The sequence below is a fragment of the Marmota flaviventris genome, chromosome 13 (genome assembly GCF_047511675.1).
Source record: "Marmota flaviventris isolate mMarFla1 chromosome 13, mMarFla1.hap1, whole genome shotgun sequence".
Taxonomy (NCBI): domain Eukaryota; kingdom Metazoa; phylum Chordata; class Mammalia; order Rodentia; family Sciuridae; genus Marmota; species Marmota flaviventris.
Window position 1 is genome coordinate 54,413,947 of NC_092510.1, and position 21,263 is coordinate 54,435,209.

Genomic DNA, 21,263 nt, shown 5'->3' on the forward strand with positions numbered 1-21,263 from the left:
AAGAAAAAGTAGTAGCTTTATTTGCCTAATAAGCAATATATTCTTTTTCTTCAGAGACTTTTGTGTTTACCTATTGTTTTGCCTTTTTTGTTTGTTCTTATTATTTCTCTCTATATATGTTATCTTGATGTAAGTATGGCATCTCTTCCTTGTGATTGGTGGCTTCCAAGAAAACTTCTTAGATCCATAGAGATGCAGAAAGATTGATGAAAATTATTACACTCTAAGAGAAATTACAGAACATGAAGCAATTAAAATCTGTTCAATACAAGAATATTTGGATTTTACTGCTTTAAGAATTACTAGAAACTTCAATAGAAATACTATTGTTATGGTATGGATGTGAGGTGTCCCCCAAAAGCTCATGTGTGAGCCAATGTCAGAAGGTTTGGAGGAGAAATTCTTGGGTTATAGCCTTAACCTAATCAGTGAATTAATCCCCTGAGAGGAATTAACTGAGTGATAAGTGAAGGCAGGTGGGAATTGGGGTGTGGTTTTGGGTATATATTTGTATCTGGCCAGTGGAGTCTCTCCCTCTACTCACCATGTGACTTGCTTCCCTCTGCCATACTTTTTTGCCATGATGTTCTACCTCACCTCAAGCCCTGAGGAATGGAGCCAGCCTTCTATGAACTAAGACCTCTGAAACTGTGAACCCTCAAATCAAGCTTTTCTCTTTTACAGTCGTTCCGTAAAAGAACAAAGTTAGGAATGTAGTGAATACATTCCTATGTATTCACTAGGAAAATGCCACTTTTTTTTCAAGATAGTGATATTTGTCAAATTAAACCATTTTATCAGTTCTGATATTGATTTATTGAAAAGTCTATGAGAAATAGAAAAAGGAGTCAGGAAATTCATTTGGGAAAATTAAGAGGCCCAGAATAGCCAAAGCAATCCTCCACAAGAAAAGTGAAGCAGGAGGCATCACAATACCAGATCTTAAAGTATTACAGAGATCCTACAGAACTGTAGTTAACAAAAATGGCAGACTATTGACATCAAAACAGACATGAAATGATGGTACAGAATAGAAGACACAGAGACCAACTCACACAAATACAGTTATCTCATACTAGACAAAGGCACCAAAAACATGTACTGGACAAAAGATAGCCTCTTCAACATATGGTGCTGGGAAAACTGAAAACTGTAAATTCACATGTAGCAAAAATGAAATGAGACCCCTATCTCTTACCCTGCACAAAACTCAACTATAAGTGAATCAAAGACCTGAACATTAGACCAGAGACCCTGCACCAAAAGAAAAAGTAGGCCCAAATTTCCATCATGTTGGCTTAGGAACTGAATTCCTTAACAAGACTCCTAAAGCACAAGAGTAAAATTAAGAATCAATAAATTGGATTGTATTAAACTAAAAAGCTTCTTCATAGCAAAGGGAACAATTAAGAATATGAAGAGAGAGCCTGCAGAATGGGAGAAAATCTTTACCACACTTACCTCAGATACAGCACTAATCTCCAGGATATATAAAGAACTCAAAAAACCCAACATCAAAAAACACAAATAACCCAATCAATAAATGGGCAAAGAAACTGAAGAGGTACTTCACAGAAAGAAATATGAATGGTCAAAAAATATATGAAAAAATGTTCAATATCACTAGCAATTAGAGAAATGCAGATTAAAACTACACTGAGATTTCATCTCACTCCAGTCAGAATGGCAATTATTAAGAATACAAGTAACAATATATTTAGGGGAGGATGTGGGGAAAAGGGTACACTCATACATTGCTGGTAGGACTGCAAATTGGTGCCACGGACTCTGGAAAGCAGTATGGAATTTCCTCAGAAAACTTGAAATGGAACCACCATTTGACCCAGTTATCCCACTCCTTGGGATATATCCAAATGACTTAAAATCAGCATACTACAGTGATACAGGCACATCAATGTTTATATCAGCTCAATTCATAACAGCTAAGCTATGGAACCAATCTAGGTGCCCTTGGAATATTACTCAGCCATAAAGAAGATGGAAATTATGGCATTTGCTGGTAAATGGATAGAACTGGAGACTATCATGCTAACAGAAGTAAGCCAATCCCCAAAATCCAAAGGCTGAATGTTCTCTCTGAGATACAGATGTTAACTCACAATGGGTGGGGTTTGGGGATGGAGTGGAGGGAGGTTCACTGGATTGGAAGGGGGGAAGGGAGGAAAAATGGGAATGGGAAAGACAGTAGAATGAATCAAACATAACTTTCCATGTTTATATATGAATATTTGACCAGTATAACTCCACTTCATGTAGAACCACAAACTGGGAAGTTAGACTCCATTTATGTATGTTATGTCAAAATACATTCTACTGCCATATATAACTTAAAAAAACAAGTAAAATTAATAAAAAAGAAAAGTCTATGAAATTCTGATATCACAAGGTATCCAGACTTGAATCACACACAGATGCAATGAATGATTCCCTGAATTGTGTGCATACCCAAGTTTTACAAACATGGTAGAGATTTATGTTATAAGCATCAATTAAAATGAAACTATAGTGGTATTTTGTAAAGCAAAGACTTATTTTATACTTATAAGCAAAGAATCTTTACCTGATTTATTTGCAAACTTGCTCAAGTTGCTTACCATTTTGGAGGTATGGTTCTCCCATCTGTAAAATATTTCATTTTAGATATATCTCTATGATGCCTCCAATTCTACAGCTTTCATGATATGATATAGACATACAAATAGAAATTGGCTTTATTAAAACTCTTCTCTGCAAATAGTGCTTTTTATTCTGGAATAAGCTAAGAAGGCTCAATGCCTCCAGTCTACAATGGATACATTCATCTACAATGGACTTTATACTTAGAACTTTATGAAAATGACATTTATTAATTTAGAATAGCTGGACCAAAACCTTTTCATTTCTTTCTAAGGATTTCAACATTTATGAGCAATACTCCTATTGTTTCTTCTACCACATGTGACAAAATACCTCCTAATTAATGTTACTGCTTCTTGAAGATTGTTGGATGATGGATGGCTTCTCATTATGTGTACACTGTCCAAAAGCCACAACAAGTTTTAGTGTCTGCGTTTTTGTTTCTCCATTCTTTTATATAGTTATATATTCACCCTATTCTATTCACCCTATTCTAGTTTGGAAAGGAGATGATGAGCAAGTTCACCTATTGTCTATAGTTTTTTTTTTTTTTTTTTTTTTTTAATTTTTTATTGTGGGTTGTTCAAAACATTACAAATTTCTTGACATATCATATTCCACACTTTGATTCAAGTGGGTTATGAACTCCCACCTTTACCCCATACCCAGATTGCAGAATCACATCAGTTACACATCCATTGATTTACAAATTGCCATACTAGTGTCTGTTGTGCTCTGCTGCCTTTCCCATCCTCCACCCTCCCCCCTCCCCACCTCTCCCCTCCCCTCCCCTCCTCTCTCTCTACCTCCTCCACTGTATAACCCTGAGGGTCTCCTTCCATTACCATGCAATTTCCCTTCTCTCTCCCTTTCACTCCCACCTCTCATCCCTGTTAAATGTTAATCTTCTTCTCATGCTCTTCCTCCCTACTCTGTTCTTAGTTACTCTCCTTATATCAAAGAAGACATTTGGCATTTATTTTTTAGGAATTGGCTAGCTTCACTTAGCATAATCTGCTCTAATGCCATCCATTTCCCTGTAAATTCTATGATTTTGTCATTTTTTAATGCAGAGTAATACTCCATTGTGTATAAATGCCACATTTTTTTTATCCATTCGTCTATTGAAGGGCATCTAGGTTGGTTCCACAGTCTTGCTATTGTGAACTGTGCTGCTATGAACATCGATGTAGCAGTGTCCCTGTAGCATGCCCTTTTTAGGTCTTTAGGGAATAGACCAAGAAGGGGAATAGCTGGGTCAAATGGTGGCTCCATTCCCAACTTTCCAAGAAATCTCCATACTGCTTTCCAAATTGGCTGCACCGATCTGCAGTCCCACCAGCAATGTACAAGTGTACCCTTTTCCCCACATCCTCGCCAGCACTTGTTGTTGTTTGACTTCTTAATGGCTGCCAATCTTACTGGAGTGAGATGGTATCTTAGGGTAGTTTTGATTTGCATTTCTCTGACAGCTAGAGATGTTGAACATTTTTTCATGTACTTGTTGATTGACTGTATGTCCTCCTCTGAGAAGTGTCTGTTCAGGTCCTTGGCCCATTTGTTGATTGGGTTGTTTGTTCTCTTATTGTCTAATTTTTTGAGTTCTTTGTACACTCTGGATATTAGGGCTCTATCTGAAGTGTGAGGAGTAAAGATTTGTTCCCAGGGTGTAGGCTCCCTATTTACCTCTCTTATTGTTTCTTTTGCTGAGAAAAAACTTTTTAGTTTGATTAAGTCCCATTTGTTGATTCTAGTTATTAACTTTTGTGCTATGGGTGTCCTATTGAGGAATTTGGAGCCCGACCCCACCGACTGTAGATCGTAGCCAACTTTTTCTTCTATCAGACGGCGCGTCTCTGATTTGATATCAAGCTCCTTGATCCATTTTGAATTCACTTTTGTGCATGGCGAGAGAAAGGGATTCAGTTTCATTTTGTTGCATATGGATTTCCAGTTTTCCCAGCACCATTTGTTGAAGATGCTATCCTTCCTCCATTGCATGTTTTTAGCCCCTTTATCAAATATAAGAAAGTTGTAGTTTTGTGGATTGGTTTCTGTGTCCTCTATTCTGTACCATTGGTCCACCCATCTGTTTTGGTACCAGTACCATGCTGTTTTTGTTACTATTGCTCTGTAGTATAGTTTGAAGTCTGGTATCGCTATACCGCCTGATTCACACTTCCTGCTTAGCATTGTTTTTGCTATTCTGGGTCGTTTATTTTTCCATATGAATTTCATGATTGCTTTCTCTATTTCTACAAGAAATGCCGTTGGGATTTTGATTGGCATTGCATTAAACCTATAGAGAACTTTTGGTAATATCGCCATTTTGATGATGTTAGTTCTGCCTATCCATGAACAGGGTATATTTTTCCATCTTCTAAGATCTTCTTCTATTTCTCTCTTTAGGGTTCTGTAGTTTTCATTGTATAAGTCTTTCACCTCTTTTGTTAGGTTGATTCCCAAGTATTTTATTTTTTTTGAAGATATTGTGAATGGAGTGGTTGTCCTCATTTCCATTTCAGAGGATTTGTCGCTGATATACAGGAATGCCTTTGATTTATGCGTGTTGATTTTATATCCTGCCACTTTGCTGAATTCATTTATTAGCTCTAATAGTTTCTTCGTAGAGCCTTTTGGGTCTGCTAGGTATAGAATCATATCATCTGCAAATAGTGATAATTTAAGTTCTTCTTTTCCTATTTTTATGCCTTTAATTTCTTTCGTCTGTCTAATTGCTCTGGCCAATGTTTCGAGAACTATGTTGAACAGAAGTGGAGAGAGAGGGCATCCCTGTCTTGTTCCAGATTTTAGAGGGAATGCCTTCAGTTTTTCTCCATTCAGAATGATGCTAGCCTGAGGCTTAGCATAGATTGCTTTTACAATATTGAGGTATGTTCCTGTTATCCCTAGTTTTTCTAGAGCTTTGAACATAAAGGGATGCTGTACTTTGTCGAATGCTTTTTCCGCATCTATCGAGATGATCATATGGTTCTTATTTTTAAGTCTATTGATGTGGTGAATAACATTTATTGATTTCCGTATATTGAACCAGCCTTGCATCCCAGGGATGAATCCTACTTGATCATGGTGTACAATTTTTTTGATATGTTTTTGTATCCGATTCGCCAGAATTTTATTGAGGATTTTTGCATCTAGGTTCATTAGAGATATTGGTCTGTAGTTTTCTTTCTTTGAAGTGTCTTTGTCTGGTTTAGGTATCAGGGTGATGTTGGCCTCATAGAATGAATTTGGAAGTTCTCCCTCCTTTTCTATTTCCTGAAGTAGCTTGAAAAGTATTGGTATTAGTTCTTCTTTAAAGGTTTTGTAAAATTCTGCTGTATACCCATCTGGACCTGGGCTTTTCTTAGTTGGTAGTCTTTTTATGGTTTCTTCTATTTCTTCAATTGATATTGGTCTGTTTAGGTTTTCTATATCCTCCTGACTCAATCTGGGCAGATCATATGACTTAAGAAATTTATCTATGCCTTCACTATCTTCTAATTTGTTGGAGTATAAGGATTCAAAATAGTTTTTGATTATCTTCTGTATTTCTGAAGTGTCTGTTGTGATATTGCCTTTTTCATCCCGTATGCTAGTAATTTGAGTTCTCTCTCTTCTTCTCTTCGCTAGCATGGCTAAGGGTCTGTCGATTTTGTTTATTTTTTCAAAGAACCAACTTTTAGTTTTGTCAATTTTTTCAATTGTTTCTTTTGTTTCAATTTCATTAATTTCAGCTCTGATTTTAATTATTTCTTGCCTTCTACTTCTTTTGCTGTTGTTTTGCTCTTCTTTTTCAAGGATTTTGAGATGAAGTATGAGATCATTTATTTGTTGGTTTTTTCTTTTTTTAAGGAATGAACTCCAAGCAATGAATTTTCCTCTTAGAACTGCTTTCAATGTGTCCCATAGATTCCGATATGTTGTGTCTGTGTTTTCATTAATCTCTAAGAATTTTTTAATTTCCTCCTTGATGTCTTCTATAACCCATTGATCATTCAGTAACCTATTGTTCATTCTCCAAGTGATGTATGCTTTTTCCTTCCTTCTTTTATCGTTGATTTTCAGTTTCATTCCATTATGATCAGATAAGATGCATGGTATTATCTCTACTCCTTTATATTGTCTAAGAGTTGCCCTGTGACATAATATATGATCTATTTTTGAGAAGGATCCATGTGCTGCTGAGAAAAAAGTGTAACTGTTTGATGTTGGGTGGTATACTCTATATATGTCAATTAGGTCTAGGTTATTAATAGTGTTATTGAGTTCTATAGTTTCCTTATTCAACTTATGTTTGGAAGATCTGTCCAGTGGCGAGAGAGGTGTGTTGAAGTCTCCCATGATTATGGTATGGTGGTCTATTAGACTCTTGAACTTTAGAAGAGTTTGTTTGACGAACATAGCTGCACCATTGTTTGGGGCATAAATATTTATGATTGTTATGTCTTGTTGTTGTATGGTTCCCTTAAGCAGTATGTAGTGTCCCTCTTTATCTCTTTTGATTAACTTTGGCTTGAAATCTATTTTATTTGATATGAGTATGGACACTCCTGCTTGTTTCCGAAGTCCATATGAGTGATATGATTTTTCCCAACCTTTCACCTTCAGCCTATGTATGTCTTTTCCTATCAAATGCGTCTCCTGTAGGCAGCATATTGTTGGGTCTTGTTTTGTGATCCATTCTACTAGCCTGTGTCTCTTAATTGGTGAGTTTAAGCCATTGACATTTAGGGTTATTATTGAGATATGTGTTGTTCTTCCAGCCATATTTGTTTATTTCTGTTACTAAACATGGTTTGTTTTCCTCTTTGATTATTCCCCCCCCCTTTATTGTCCTACCTCCCACTGTTGGTTTTCATTGTTATTTTCCATTTCCTCTTCCTGTAATGCTTTGGCGAGGATGTTTTGAAGAGATGGTTTTCTAGCTGCGAATTCTTTAAACTTTTGTTTATCGTGGAAGGTTTTAATTTCATCTTCCATCCTGAAGCTTAATTTCGCTGGATACACAATTCTTGGTTGGAACCCATTTTCTTTCAGTGTTTGAAATATGTTATTCCAGGATCTTCTAGCTTTCAGAGTCTGTGTTGAGAGATCAGCTGTTATCCTGATTGGCTTACCCCTAAATGTAATCTGCTTCCTTTCTCTTGTAGCTTTTAAAATTCTCTCCTTATTCTGTATGTTGGGCATCTTCATTATAATGTGTCTAGGTGTGGATCTCTTATGATTTTGCACATTCGGCGTCCTGTAGGCTTCTAGGATTTGGGATTCTGTCTCATTCTTCAAGTCTGGGAAGTTTTCTTGTATTATTTCATTGAATAGACTTCTCATTCCTTTGGTTTGGAGCTCTGTACCTTCCTGTATCCCAATGACTCTTAAGTTTGGTCTCTTAATGTTATCCCATATTTCTTGGATGTTCTGCTCATGGTTCCTTAACAGTCTTGCTGAGCTGTCTATGTTCTTTTCCAGTTGAAATACTTTGTCTTCATTGTCTGATGTTCTATCTTCTAAGTGTTCTACTCTGCTGGTAGTATTCTCCATTGAGTTTTTAAGTTGGTTTATTGCTTCCTGCATTTCTAGGATTTCTGTTTGTTTGTTTTTTATAACCTCTATCTCCCTGTATAGTTGCTCCTTTGCTTCCTGGATTTGTTTGCGTAATTCGTTGTCGAAGTGGTCTTTCATTGTATGATTTTGCTGTTTAATGTCTTCCTTGATACTCCAGATCATTTGAAGCATGTATATCCTGAATTCTTTATCTGACATTCCATCTGCTGCAGCTGTTACCTCTTCTAAAGTTGCGTTGACCTGCATTGCTTGTGGTCCTTTCTTTCCTTGTCTTTTCATACTGCTTGCGTATCTTTCCTGCAGGTGCGGGCGGCGGCTCTGCTCTCTCCTTATTCCAATTGGGGTTTCGTGGCTACCACGCCGGCAGGTCACTGGGCCTGTTCTGGGAGCTGGCGGCGGCTCTGTTCTGCCCCTGCTCCGATTGGGGTGACGAGTGTACTACGCCGGCAGGCCACCGGGCCTGATCCGCCGGTCGGTTGCAGGTTTGCCTACCCTGCAGGTGCGGGAGGCGGCTCTACTCTGCCCCTACTCCAAATGGGGTGACGTGTCTGTCGTACCGGCAGGCCACTGGGCCTGTCCCGCTGGTCGGTTGCAGATCTGCCCACCTTTCGGGCACGGGTGGAGGCTCTGCTCTGCCCCTACTCCAATTGGGGTGTCGTGACTACCCCGCCTGCAGGACGCTGGGCCTGTTCCTGGCACGGGCGGCGACTCTGCTCTGCCACTACTCCAATTAGGGTGGTGTTTGTACCACGCCGGCAGGCTCCTGGGCCTGATCCGCCGGTCTGTTGTAGGTCTGCCTTCCTTGGAGGCGCGGGCGGCGGATCTGCCCTGCCCCTTCTACCACGCCTGCGGACCCCTGGGCCTGATCTGCAGGTTGATCACTGGTCTGCTCGCCCTGCGGACACGGTTGGCGGTTCCGCTCCGCCCCCACTCCAATTGGGGTCACGTGACCACCACACCGGCAGGGCCTGATCCGGGCGTGGCAGAAGGATCTGCTCTGCCCCTACTCCAGTTGGGGTGATGTGTGTACCACACTGGCAAGCCACTGGGCCTGACCCGCCAGGCTGTCACAGGTCTGTTTACCTTGCCCGCACGAACGGCGGCTCTGCCCTGCCCCACCTACCACGCCCATGTACCACTGGGTCGCGGGTCTGCCCACCTTGCGGGTGCGGGTGGCGGCTCCGCTCCGCCCCCTCTCCAATTGGGGTCACGCGGTCACCACGCTGGCGAGTCGCTGGGCCTGCTCTGGGCGCTGGCGGCGGCCTGGCTCCTCCCCTCTGGCTCGAGGACAAATTGAGGAGACTCGGGTGACTGTGCCTCACCCCCCCTACCAGGAGACCAACTGCTTATGTCACCGCTGGTATTGATGAAGTTCTCTCCTCCGCCGCTTTCTGCTGACATCAGATCTCTGCCATGTTGGTATCCTATGCGAAAGGCAGCATTTCGTTCCCCTTGCCAGGCAACCAAAGCAACGGGTGAGTCCTGACCGGCCCTCAGCAGGACCCGGACCGAGAAGCAATTTCCGCGGGCTCCTAGCCCCGGGCCAGGGAAGTTCCGGGAGCCGGAACTCGGCCGCTCCGTGCTCTGTGTAAGCTCCTATAAGTGTAAGCTCCAAGAAGCAGTCCCGCGGGCTCAGTTCCGGGAGCCGGAATTCGGCTGCTTAGTGCTTGGTGTATGCTCTGATAGGCGCAGGGTCCAAGAAGCCTATAGTTTTTAATTTTATAAAATTTCACCATGGAATCTGTATTGGCCAGACACTTGGTTGAAAGTGGCTAAACCGTACTAATGCTTATACACACACACACACACACACACACACACACACAAACACACACATTTACATAAGAAAATTTTGTAAAGGACAGATTTGGGCAAGACTAGCCTTACCGGGACTGATATTCTTACAGGACTTTTTCTCTCAATTTGAATTCTTTCTGCAATCAGTTTTATCCTTGTAAGAGTTTCCATATGGCAGAGGATATGGCCTCCAGTATCTCTGGAAACATATCCCTATAATTCTTGGCAAGATAAGGAGAAAAGTCCAAAAGAAGAACTCTGATTGGACTGTCTGAAATGACATGTCCCTTCCTGACCCATCTCTGTGGCCACCTGCATGGGGGGTATGCTGAATTGCCAGGGCTGGGGGAGCACAGAAGGGAAGGATGATTCTTCAAAGGAAGGGGAGAAATGCTTTTACTGGAAGAAGGTGCTCAGGGTCTGAGTAGACAAAACAACAGATGTCCACATGAGAATCATGGTTGATTCAGTTAGAGGATGCTGATGCCGCTGCTTTTTTATACAGAGGACTCTATAACTTTCAAAAACACTTTCACGGGTATCATATCTGGTTGTTCTCACAGATAATCTATGAAAGTTAATTATTTTCCCCATTTTACAATTGGAGAAACAAGCTCAGCATCCTGCAGCTAGCATGTTTTGTAGTGGTAATTAAGCACTTAATTAAAAATAAGGATAATTAAAGAGTATCCCTCCAACCTTTAAGTGGGCTTTTCACATTGTTACCTTGTAAACAAATGTGTTTCCAGGAAATGGTTTTTAGTTTTTCTGAAAAATGCTTATGTAACAGACAATGTTTAAGTCCATCTACTTCTGAACAGGTGCAAATGACTTGAAAGATAATACTCAGAACTGTACTTTAATTTCCTTTGCCAAAATTTGCTATTTATCTTTCTGTATTCCCCTATTTCCTGACCTTTTCTGCTCACTGACAAAGCCCCAAATGATTGAGGAATACACATCAGCTAGCCCAATGTTTTCTGCCCTTTCATTCAACACCTCCAACCCCAAGTATGTAATGTGATTGCCACTGTTTTAGATTACAACTTGATGGTACTGGTATTATCTGTGAGATTTTTTTACGTTTGATCCTGTGGTTTTCCATGATAGTTGCCATTTATTTGTAGACCCAAGAGGTATCCTGGAAGAGTAGAAATGGAAAGAACTTTTATTCAGGTAAAGTGTGGTTCTAATTTGGGTTTTTCTACTTTGTCACACATGATCCTAGGAGTGTCAGGGAAGCAGACCCATTCGGAATAATATGGGATAAGATTTATTCTAGGTACAGAACCTGCTATTTCTATGTCTAGGGGTGATCTGAAGTTGCCATAAGTCCGCTGAGAAGGCAGTTAGGAGGGAAAACTTGGTGTTAAAAGAAGGATGGAACATGGGAAGCAGGAACCCATAAAGACAATCTGGAATCCACTAACACAAATTGGAACCTCGCCTGTTTCTCACCACATTCAATCCAGTGGCACAGGTGTCCTGCCAAAGAGCCAGGTTGGCCTTCTCCTAGAGAATCTGGTAGAGCGGCACACACACCTGGCTCAGGAGTGGAGAAACCAAAGGAAGAGATCCATGGTCCCAAGCCATCAGGGTGAACCAGTAGAGCAGCAACACTGAACCTAGCACCCTATACCAACATGCAGAACACAATGGCTGCTGCTTCACTTCTGCCATTCAAGTTCGGTACTAATGTCCTTCTGGAATAACCCTACTTGTATTCACACAGATAAGGAAATTCTGAAAAATGTAGTTCTACCTTAGTTAAATTAAGATTCCATAAAGCCACTACACTGGGTATGTCATTAATCCATCTGAGTGCAGTTTTTATTTTTATTTTTTTAGTTCTAATTAGTTAAACATGACAGCAGAATGCATTTTTGATTCATTGTTAACAAATGGAACAGTTTTTATAATGCAGGGTTAGTGAAGGAAGAAAAAGTCCCTGGCACATGCACTTGATTAGCTTGTGCAAGAGATCTTTTGATCCCCAACACTGCAAAACAAAAACAAAAATTAAAAAACAAAACACATTTAAAATCTGGTGTTTCGCTTGTGTTCTATAAATGGCAATTTGTATCATTATGGAGATGAAGCTTAGTAGGATTGACTTTAACATTAAGCCATCACTTAGTAGGATTGACTTTAACATTAAGCCATCACTTAAAACTTCTATCCTTAATAGTTCTAAAACTGTCTATAGACCTCCATTCATGCTTTTCAATCACCTCCTGAGGACAATCCTTCCCCATAACCTTTACAGTGTTTGGGGATGAGGTCCTCATTTATGCTTCCAAACCACTTTCCCTCCTACCTCCTCCAACCCTAGCTCCTAGAATGTGTGTCAATGACTTGTAACCCCTTCTTGAGGCTGTCTCTACCAGGTTGCCACTCACATCTATTATGTATGGAGGGTACTAGCATCTATCTTACTCTCATCTTCACCTGTCTATCTACCTCTTTATCAAAATTCTGGATGCCTTTCACACCTACATTAATGATTCATTTTATACCTTTTATTTCTTTCCATATTTTCCTTTGCTCCCTCTGAGTCATTTACTCTTAGAGTTATACTGTAGCTACACCATTCATCAATACCTGTTTTAAAATATCTATGTAGAGCATTCTTCTTTATATATATTAACTCTTTCCCCTCTTTCTCATTCCATTCTTCCATCAAGCCCTATCTCATTGACTTTCTGTTTCTGTGACTTCCTTTTTCTCTTCCCTCATATACTCACTTCCCTTCTTACTTAATTCAGAGTCAATGGACTACCAATGTCACTACTCCATTACAAACCCCTTAAGTTGCATGTCTTTCTCTTCCTCTATCACAATTGCCTAGAAAAATCCCAATATAGTTTACATATAGTATACTCCATGCTAATAGACAAGACAAAGGCTGGAGACACTAAGGTGAAACCAGTCTTTCTGTAACCTAATTTCAAATGATATTTACATCACTTCTATTGTATTTTATTAGAAACAAGTCAATAGATTCAGTTGGTAGTGAAGGGGAGGAGATTGTGCAATGGCACTAATTACAAGAGACAAGAATTAGGTTGCCTCACAGGCAACCTACCACATTCAAATTACAAATGACCCATATTTCACCAATGCCAATGGTCAATTTTCTCCCCTTAAGTTGTTTGAGTTTTGTTGGCATTTGGTACAATTAATTACTTTCTCCTTAAAACATTGGAACTCTAGGTTTCTGTATTAGTTTTTTAGTTTGTTTTTTTTCCTCAGTGTTGACTCCTTGTCCTCAGCTGACCTCTGAATGTTGGAGTATCTGAAGGTTCTGTCCTTGGTCCTCTTATCTTGATATCTGCATTTGTAGCTGATCTCATTCTGTCGCATAGCTTCTTAATAGTATCCATATGCTGACAAGTCTCAAATATGTGGCTGTTTCAGTATCTTTTTTATTAGCTACAGAATCATACACCCAACATCCAACTGCTTACTCAACATTTGTTTCCACTTGAATGTCTGATAAACATCTCAAACTTTGAATATCTAGAAGAACTATTGATTTGTCCCAACTCTACCCTCTTCTCCCATCACCTCCCACTCCAATATTCCCAACCATTCAAGTGAAACTCTCTTGATTTCTCTCCCACTCATACAATGCAAATACAACCAGTTCATTAGCATGTCTTTTTACTTCCTCCCTTTCCAAAACCTAGCCTAAGTCTTACCCATTTAGCCCATTTCCATTACTATTGGCTCTCATTAAGACATTGTCAACTCTCACCTAGACTACAACTCTCTCTTATTTAACCCTCTCTTGTCCTCTTCAGACTAGCTTCCACAGAGGTAGTAGGATAAAACATTTTAAAGCACCGCTCAGATCATGTCTCTGACCTAGTTTAAACCTCTAAAAATCTTCCCATTGCAAAAAGAATGCAATCTAGAATCTTCCTTGGCTCATAAGATGATACATAATCTGCCTCTTCTTATTCCCTTAATTTGCTGCCAACTCGAACCTTCTTTTTGTTCCTCACATCTGCCTAACTTGTTCTACTTCAGTGTCTCTTCACATTTGCTGTTTCTTCTCTATAATTTTTTAGAGGTGCCTTTCTCATAATGCAGGTTTCTTTATGTTCTTTTCCATATTTTTTATTGGTACATTATGTATATAATGGTGGGATTTGTTTTTACATATTCATTTGTGCACATAATATAACCATATAACTTGGCCAATATCAGTCACTAGTATTTCCTCTTTTCCTCCCCTCCTCCCTCCCCCAGGTCCCTTTCTTCTACTCTGCTAGTCTCTCTTCAATTTTCATGAGATGCCCACCCAGCCAACTTTCTTTGCCTTTTTCCTCTCTAATTTCCACATATGAGAAAAAATATATTATCCTTGACCTTTTGAGTTTGGAATATTTTGCTTAATAAAATGTTCTCTAGTTCCATTCATTTTCCTACAAATGACATAATTTCATTTTTCTTTATTGATTTAATAAAACATCATTGTATATACATACATACCACATTTTCTTCATTAATTCATTCGTTGTTGGACACCTCAGCTTGTTCCATAGTTTGGCTACTGTGAATTGTGCTGCTACAAACATGGTTATGCATGTATTACTTAGTATGCATACTTTAATTCTTTAGGAAAAATACCGAGGAATGGTATAGCAGGATCAAATGATTCCTTTTCTAGGGTTTTGAGGAAACTTTACATTGATTTTCACAGTGGTTGAACTAATTTACAATCCCACCAATAAAGTAAAAGTATTCCTTTTTTTCTCCACATCCTATTCAGCATTTGTTATTGTTTGTATTCTTGAAGGCTGCCATTTTGACTGGAGTGAGATGAACTTTCAGTATAGTTTTGATTTTCATTTCCTTAATTACTAATAATGTTGAAAACTTTTTCATATATTTGTTGGGGTTTTTTTATTCCTTCTGAGAAGTGTCTGTTTAGTTCATTCATAATGCATGTTTCAAATAAATAATCCACTCTCATAGCTACCTGTATTTAAAATAATGCCCACCCCCTCCCTCATCCCTATTACATAATCCTATCTGTTATTTTTCTGAGTATAAGTATATAAATTAGCTTATTTCAATAGTATTTTTAAAGCTTTCCCTCCCACCAGAATTTGAGCTTCTAGAGATAGAGTCTTTGTCTTTCTTAGTCTGCACAGTATCCCCAAGGCCTAGAATGCTTGTGATAATAAGATAATAAGTGACTCATAGCTCAAGGTCACACACCTGTAAGTGGCAAATCAGGGACTGAGACTCTGTTTGGCAGTCTGTAAACCTGTGCCCACCCAAGTGTTTCCTCTAGGGCTGACAATCTGTTTTGCTGGGTTCTGATTCTGCTTAAGTCCTCTTGGATCATGAGTGGGGCAAGAGACCAGGCAAATGGGAGGAAGAAGAAGGAAATGGAGAGGAAGAAAACATGGAGCCCCAACTAGAAAAAAATCCTACATCTGATTTCCCCAAACACATCTTACCAAGGAAAAATTTCCCATGCATGATGGCCCAGCCCTTCCTGTTGTTCCCATTTCAGCCCAATATAAAAAATCTTCATGAACGATGATTTATCTTCATGAACCTACTTTTTAGTCTTATGTATACATTGGAATGGTGAGCAGAGAAGCAAAGTGGGGCAGGGATATCTATCACCTTAGCGTTGGATAACTTGAAAGATGTATTTTTCCTATCATATAAGCTTCCTGCTCAGTCATCACAGTCAGTTAAACCAGCCTTGCTCTGTAACAAAGAGCCTCTTCCTCCCTCCACCAATTCAGCATTTCTCTCCTAAGGATGCACCAAATCTGGAAGAAGAGCCATTTCCAAGATGGAAGCACCTAGTCCTTGGGATGGCTAAGCCTGACAACAATACACAGGTGTACTGTTTTCACTAGCAGATCACAACACTTCCCTGGTGAGTGTAACTATCAATAATAGGAGTTTTGAGTCTATTCAAATTTTGGAAACTTGTGTAACAGGAGTTTGGATAGACAAAGAAAATTATTATTAAAAATGTAGTTACCATTTTAATAATCCTACTAGATACCTGGAATTGTTGTAAGTGAATTAAATTGATTTATTCTTTTAATTCAGTCTTTCTAACAGATATTAAAATAGGTATTGTTAGTTTTATTTTATAGATGAGGAAATAGTCTCAGGGGGCTTAAGATTGTGTTTACTCAAATAACCCAATCAATAAATGGACTAAGGAACTGAACAGACACTTTGCAGAAGAAGAAATACAATTGATCAGCAAGTACATGAAAAAATATTCAACATCTTTAGCAATTAAAGAATTGAAAATCAAAACCACTCAAAGATTTCATTTCCCCCCAATCAGAATGGCAATTATCAAGAATACAAACAACAATGAATGTTGGCAAGGACGTGGGGAAAAAGGTACATTCATATATTACCAGTGGGAATATAAATTGATGCAATCATTATGGAAAGCAATATGGAGATTCCTCAGAAAACTTGGAATGGAATCACCATTTGACCTAGTACCCCACTTCTCGATTTATACCCCAAGGACTTAAAATCAGCATGTTACAGTGATGCAACCACATTGATGTTTATAGCAGGTCAACTCACAATTGCTAAACTATGGAATCCACCTAGGTGCCCTTCAACAGATGAATGGATAAAAAAATGTGGTATATACATACAATGGAATATTACTCAGCTTTAATGAAGAATGAAATTATGCCATTTGCTGGTAAATAGATGGAGCTGGAGAATATCATGCTAAGCGAAATAAATGAATCCCCCAAATCCAAAGGCCCAATGTTTTCTATTATATGGGGATGCTAATACACAATAAGGAGGGGGGTGGCTAGGGAAGAATAGAGTTACTTTAGATTACATAGAGGGGAGTGAAGGGAGGGAGGGGGTGAGGAGGTAGGAAGGGTAGTAGAATGAATCAGACGTTATTACCCTATGTACATATGTAACTATATATCCAGTGGGATTCTGCATTATGGATAACCAGAAGAATGAGAAATTATACTCCGTTATATATGGTGTATCAAAGTGCATTTTACTATCAAGTATAACTAATTAAAACAAATTAAATTTTTTTAAAAGATTGTGTTTACTTAAGGTCTGACTAGGATAAGCTTTGTCTAAAAGTGACAGGAACACAAGAGTGCATAAAACAAAATCTGAGTTGTATTTCCTTCTTATAGGTGACATAGAGCTGCTATAGTGACCTCACAATTCTTGAAGTCTGTGGCTCACATTGCTTATTCTGCCATCTTCTATGTAAGACTTCACCTAATGGTATAATGTGGTTGCTGTAGCAGTAGCTTTCACTAGTGCTACAGCACTACTTGCTAACACAAAGGGTGGGGCGGGGCTGGGGAGGAAGAAAAGAGAAGTTCCACTTTACTTAAGGACACTTCCTGAAGTTACAAACATCAATTCTTCTTGAGACCATTGACCAGAAGTTAATCTCAAAGCCTTGCCCAAAGGGCAAAGGAGACTGAGATACATTTATCCTGAGGAGCCCTATTTCTAGCTATTTTTAGAGTTTATATTATTGAAGAAGAGGAAAATGGAGACTAAAGGAAAATTAGCAGCCTGCTACAATAGGGATGTTATGTTAATCAGGGATAGGTGGTTCCAAAGACCCAAAATTTCCAATACCCTATGCTGCCTCAATTTTTGCTCCCTCAGAATTTTGAATACTTTTGTACACTCATCCCATGTGTTTTCACTTTTTCTGAATCAAACATTGACTAATTGGTAAGGTTTATTACATGAATAACTGAATCGATGAACACTTGGTATTGTTTATGTGTCTCTAGCATACCATCTAACATTTTACAGGTGTTCAACAAATGTTTATTGAATGGGTAGATGACTGAATGGATAGCTGGAGAGCCAACAATTCTCTTAATTCAACATTTGTTTCTCATTTTGGATAAGCACAGCCACCTTCTCAGCTCATCCCTTTCTCTTTAGGGATGGAAGAAAGGAAGGAAAAAAGAAAATTAGAAAAGTAAAATGAGAATGAGCCAGATTTATTATATAAGTAGTATTCTCATCCCCTATTCTCTTCGTGCGCTTTAGTATTTTTTTTTAGCTTTTAAAAATTTGTTCTTTTTAGATCTACATGACATATTATACATACATGGAGTCTCCCTTTAGTATTAATGCCACTACCATGCTCTTTTTTTTTAATCCAAACAAACTTCCATAATATTTCTTGGGAAATGTCCTGAGTATGCCACACTTAAAACTAGTGACCAACATGCTGCTTCAAAACTTAGAAATACCTGGAGAAATCACAACTAAGTTTATTAGATCAACATCATATGCTTTCTCTCTGTGCCATTCTCTTCCCTGAAAACATAAACAGAAATTTATTTTTCAAAGCCCTAAAACTGAAAGAAATTTTAAAAATCCCTTTGCAAGGTAGTGCTGGTAAATTCATGGTTATTTCAACTCCATAAAGAACAAAAACATCATCACATTCCTCATGCAAAACTCCAGCAGAGCCACTGGCATAGTTTGAATATAAACATCCAGCACTAAATGACTTCATCAAGCTACAATCCCTGTGCTCAGCGATTTAGAGGAAATCAGCAGCTTAACCAATGCCTTTTTTTTTCTTTTGCTGAGCAATTGGGGGCCAAAAATAAAACAATATTACATCAAACTGCAGACCAACAAAAAATCTGAATACATTTGCTATCTTCTCAGGGCCTTTCTGTACCTAATGAGCATAGCGGAGTGCAAAGACGTCAAGAGGTTTCTCACCATTAGGCACTAGGGTGGAGAATTATCCAATAAATCCTGATGGCATCATCAGTTCTGCTGGGTGAAAATAGGGGAAAGGTCAGAAGGAGGTGAATATTTTCTAATCAATGAAAAAGAAATCCGACACATTCCTCTGACCTTTTTGAGTGAAGGAAGGATGCATTGTCTGCATTAATTAGCGTGTTGAAAAACTCCTTCTGGATTGCCAAGTGCCTTCCTGTAAGTTGTGGGAAAGATGCTTGTAAATATGATGTTCAGAAATCTGTCAGAAAGAGCCTTTAAAAAAATATTTGTGTCTGAGTCCACATAAAATGTTACACAGCTTAGCCAGGTATGCTGCATTAGTCTTTCTAATCAGTAAGAGAAGTAAATATTTGTCAAAAATCATTGGTGCAAGTGCATGGGATTTGGAATGTCAATTTACTTAGAATACTGTGTGCTGTTAAAAGGAAACACTTTGTGAAGCTGTGAAACCGTTATCATCTCCAGCATGGATGATACTTCCTGAACACTGAACCAAGTATTTCATGCAATCTTCACAGCAACCCTTAGAGGGCAGTGCAATTGGTATCATCACTATTAAGCAGAGAACAAACGGAGGGTTGAAGGGTTTAAGTAGTTTGGCCTCAAACCACAAAAGTACTGAGTGGTAGAGCCAGAGCTTAAAGATAGGACAGAAAGACTATCAGAACCAATATCCTCCACCACTCTTGGAGCTCCCTCAGTCTTTGTTCTTTTCAACTGGATGCCATTTTGAGATTTACTTCATTCTTTGCCTCTATTTCTTTGCCTATCAAAGGGGAATAGACATAATTTGGTATCATTTGGGGAAATTAGGATTAAATTATATACACAGTGAATTCACTAAAATGCTGTTGTAACACATACCATGCTATTATTATTCTTTAAAAGTATCAAATTCCAGGGTTGGGAAGAATCTAATTCAATCACTTTTTTCATTTGGTGAATAAGAGACTGAGTGAAGTTTATAGCCAACAGAGCCCATGTTCATGGTCTTAGACTGACAGAAGTTGGAAGATCCCACAGAAGCTTTCCTCAGTAACTGATAAGGAAACTGACTCCCAAAGAGCCAAGTCATCACTGGGATGTTAGCTTGGGGGAAGTGAACCCGATACAACTGTTCTCAAAGCTGCTAATGTGCTTGTCCATGTGAACACAATGAACTCCTGCCCACTCTTCTGTTTTTATTTTATTGCTTGAATGGAACTTTATGTAAACAATGATCCCATATTAGTTAGCAATCAAGTACCTGCTATGTTCAACATATTTTTCTTACTTATGATCTAAAAATATCCTAAAAGCTTAAAAATCTGTGACCTATAAAAACCTAGACTTGCCCAGAGCGATCACAGTTTTGTTTACTATCTTTTTTTTAAAGTTGTAGATGGACCCAATACCTTTACTTTACTTATTTATTTATTCGTTTATATGTGGTGCTGAGGATCGAACCCAGTGCCTCATACGTGCCAGACAAGTGTGCTACCACTGAGCCACAACACCAGCCCTTTATTTACTATCTTAACTTATATATATTTAAATATTATTTAAAACAATGTTTTATAGAGGTGTTTATTTTTACCTTGAAAATCCTTAAAAATAAATATTAAGACAACGATTCTTATCTAAAGTGGGTAATAAATATATATCCTCATTATATTTGATTTATAAATGTTGGTTATAAAAATATTCACACTTAAAAGCATTCAATCATCAGCAACTCAATGAGAAAAATATAATCCTCATTTTAAAATGAAATAACTGAGTCTCAGAGATGTTTAGTAATTTACTGAATATCACACATATATATTGGGCAAGGCTAAGATTAGAATTCAAGTTTATGATATCCAAAGTTGTTCCATTATTCTAGAATATTTTGAGCAGAATTATGCACTGTGGATTTATTTTTACCACTCATGCTCTTTTCCATCCATTTTTCATTTTGCAGATTGTGTCAGGCACAGTCCACTGGGGGAGAAATTGACACATTTTGGAAATCACAAGTTTAGTGTAAGACTTGAAACTTATATGTCTGTGAGGAAGTTGAAATGTGAAAGTCTGGTGGAAGGAATCAGAGGGTCAGAGAAGAGTCTCTAGCCGCTTGTCCTGAAGCAGTAGTGTGTAAGTCAGAGTTTGTGGAAGAATCTGAGAAATCTGGAACACTTAGCTGCCAACCCGAACTGCCAAAAACACTGTGCAAGGATATGTGGAAGCCAGCATCTTAGAGAAGCTGCTAACCCTTTAGATCTGCAGCCAGGTATATGATGTGCATCTCACACACAATCTGGGGCATGTAAACCTTGCTTATGGAACAAAGCCCAAATTCCACAACTGGACGAACAAGACCTCTCACATCCTCTCTGTGGATTTTGCTCATCCCATGCCACTGCCTGGCTTCATTTGTCTTCAGTAATGCAAATTGCACTTACCTTGCTGGCTTTGTGTGAGAATTCAGTAAGATAAAGAGCAGGACAGTGCCCAGGATGATA

General features: G+C 38.7%; 1 long non-coding RNA gene across 1 annotated transcript in view; it reads right to left on the reverse strand.

Moving 5' to 3' along the window:
- The window catches only part of LOC139701513 (uncharacterized), a 31,551-nt gene extending 10,288 nt beyond the window's left edge, over positions 1-21,263 (reverse strand). Inside the window, exon 1 of the long non-coding RNA XR_011704044.1 lies at positions 21,204-21,263. This is a non-coding gene — a long non-coding RNA (uncharacterized lncRNA). The remainder of the gene's footprint in view (positions 1-21,203) is intronic.